Below are 3,168 nucleotides of genomic sequence, written 5' to 3' on the forward strand. Positions count from 1 at the left end.
TGCATTTCAGATGGAGCGAGTCTATATGGTGCACGTGCTACGGGTGCGGCTCCTGGAATAAGATCGATTTGGAATTCAACCGGTCGATGAGGCGGAAGACCCGGCAATTCGTCGGGAAATACATCGGAATAGTCACTAACAATTGGCACATCATCGATGTGCTTCTCATCGGACCCGACTTTCTTAACGTGGGCAAGGATCGCAAAACAACCCTTACGGAGTAGTTTTCTAACTTTAAGGCACGAAACGAGGTTGAGTCTGGTGCAACTCTTATCGCCATAAACAATCAAAGGTTCACCATTCTCGATAGGAATTCGGATTGCGTTAAGATCACAAAGAATGTGAGATTTCGTTTTGACTAACCAATTCATACCAATTATTACATCAAAGCTTCCTAGTTCCATGGGTATCAAGTCAATTTCAAATTCCCTACCCAAAATGTTTAACGTACACCCCCGGTAATATGTGTTGGCACTTAATAGTTTCCCGTTAGCCACTTCAATGGTATAAGTGGTATCTAATGGAAGAGGTGGAGTGCTAAAAGAATGAGTCAAAGTCTTGGATACAAAGCATTTATCGGCACCCGAATCGAATAAGCAAGAGACATAAGAATTGTTGAGAAGAAACGTACCCGTGACTAGTTCAGTGTCATCCCGGGCTTCCTCGGTGTTTATGTTGAAAGCTCGGCCGCGCGTATTGGGGTTATCTTTCCTCTTCGGGCATGCATTTCTATAATGGCCCGTTTGGCCACATTCATAACAAGTGCCCGTCTTTGGTGCATTGGGCCATTTTCGAGCGACGGGAGTGGCACTTTTACAATCGTTGGCCTTATGACCAATTCCTTGGCACCGGTGGCAAATTAACTTACTACATTCGCCAAAGTGATGTTTGTTGCATTTGTTGCAAAGAGGTAGGTTCCCGGCATAACCCTTCTTGCCGTCGGAAGTGAAAGATTTCTTGGCAAAGTTGTTGTTGCTTGATTGGGAGGGTTCCCACTTTCTTTTGTTGCCGCCCGATTTATCCTCGGCCTTAGGTGCCGGAACTACGATTTCGTCAACCGTTTCAATTAGTTGGCGAGCCATGTTCATAGCGGCTTGATGAGTAGTGGGTTTGGATGACATCACCCCTTGTTTGATGCTTTTTGGAAGACCGAGCATGTAGAGCTCAATCCTTTGAGATTCGGGGTTAACAAGATTAGGACACATCAAGGATAGTTCGGCGAAGCGTTGATTATAAGCTTTAAGATCGTTTCCGACCGCTTTCAAAGCTCTTAGTTCTTCCTCAAGCTTTCGGGTTTCTTCGCGCGGAAAATATTCAACAATCATCTTTTCCTTTAGATCGGCCCAAGAGAGGGCATGAGCTTCATCGGTACCCACCGATTGTACATAAGTATTCCACCATGTAAGAGTGACACCGGCGAAGGTGTGAGTGGAGTATTTGACCTTGTCTTGGTCCCGACAACCGCTTATGCTAAAGACGGCTTCCGTTTGCTCAAACCATCGGGTGAGCACGACCGGTCCCCCGGTTCCATCAAAAGTGTGAGGTTTGCACCCCATGAAAGCTTTATAGGAGCATCCCTCGTTTGAGTTTCCGGCTCCATTGTTGTTGTTGTTGTTGTTGTTGTGGTTGTGGTTGTTATTATTATTGTTGTTGGATGAGTGACCGGCCATGGCCGCATCTACGGCGGTAGCTATCATCCGTTCGAGAGCTTGTTCGGGAGTTTCATTGCGGCGTACACGACGAGGAGCCATTGTTCCTTCAAGACACAAGAATATCATTGATTAGTATTCTCAATAATACTAACCGTGATATAGAATAAAGATAAAGAGAAGTTTTTTTTTTTTTTTTTTTTTTTTTTTTTTTTTTTTTTTTTCGACTCGCCTTAAATTCTTTATGTCATAATGTCGGAACGTTCATACGAGTCACCGTAATATAATCCCGGAAATTATATTACCCTGATTCATATGTGCATTCGACATCATTTCATATAGTCAAGGTGGCGTGTCAATCAAATTAAACAACGTGAGATTAAGATGAACTAAGAGTAGATATGAGTAGAAACGTTCGAGTATAAATGCACAAGTAGTCAAGTAATTCCTACTTCAAGTCTATATGCCGGTTGTAGTCTAGACTCACCAATGTACCCTATGACTCGGGGTTGACACTAATGAACTCTAAATCCCTACAACCAACGCTCTGATACCATCTGTAGCGACCCGACCAAATCATGTTTGACGGCGCCGTCTACTTAGGTCCCGTTACGTGGTCGTAAGTCTTTAAGACAAAGTTTGACCAAAATATGTCGCCTTCATTTCAAAATAAAGATTGTTCCCAAAGTTTACAAGAATTGTTCAACCAATAGTTAAGTTACAACGTTATAATACGAATGAAATCTAGGCGACACGGTTTAAAGTAAAGTCAAAAGACGCTCCATGAAATGCACATATACTCGACATCCAATGCAAGTATCAAATAATGAGCGGAAGCATGTATCATGTATCGTTCAAGGACCTGAGAAAAACATAGAAATCTGTCAACGAAAACGTTGGTGAAATCATAGGTTTAAGTAAGTAAGTACAAGTGAACCACAAGATTTGCATCAATGAAATAATAGTAATACATTCCAAAAGTTTGTTTCACGAGCACCCAATTATCAAAGCTTAACATTCCTTCCATTGTATACCCCATCACTTAGTGCTAGAACAAACACTGATTCTCGAAAATATATTTCATCCGTAGACGGTAGCGAACCGTCAAGGATGAGGGTTGTCAACCCATATGGCCATATAACATAAGTTCTCGCTTACACCCGGCAAGTGTAACTAATGATAATCGAATTGAGGATTTTGTTCTAAACTCGTATGTAGAATGTTTGTTTTCCCGTTCTTGTGTTCACTTAGTTCAAAAGAATCGTTTATGTTTTCTCATCCCAATATAAGTTCAAAAAGAGTAAAAGTGGGACTATGATCTCACCTTGAGTGCACGAGTAGTAAAGTACTTCGACAAGTAAACGTGTGCAAAGAACAATGCTAGTCTTGACCTAAACAATAGGTTGTATCAATAACGGTAAACACGATAGGTCAAAGATGTTCAATTAGTCCTATGGCTCGTTACGACTCGATTATTTAGCATGTGAAATCAAATTGCCAAGTTTCATGCAAGATACAA

The sequence above is a fragment of the Rutidosis leptorrhynchoides genome, chromosome 1 (genome assembly GCF_046630445.1).
Source record: "Rutidosis leptorrhynchoides isolate AG116_Rl617_1_P2 chromosome 1, CSIRO_AGI_Rlap_v1, whole genome shotgun sequence".
In the NCBI taxonomy this organism is placed as follows: domain Eukaryota; kingdom Viridiplantae; phylum Streptophyta; class Magnoliopsida; order Asterales; family Asteraceae; genus Rutidosis; species Rutidosis leptorrhynchoides.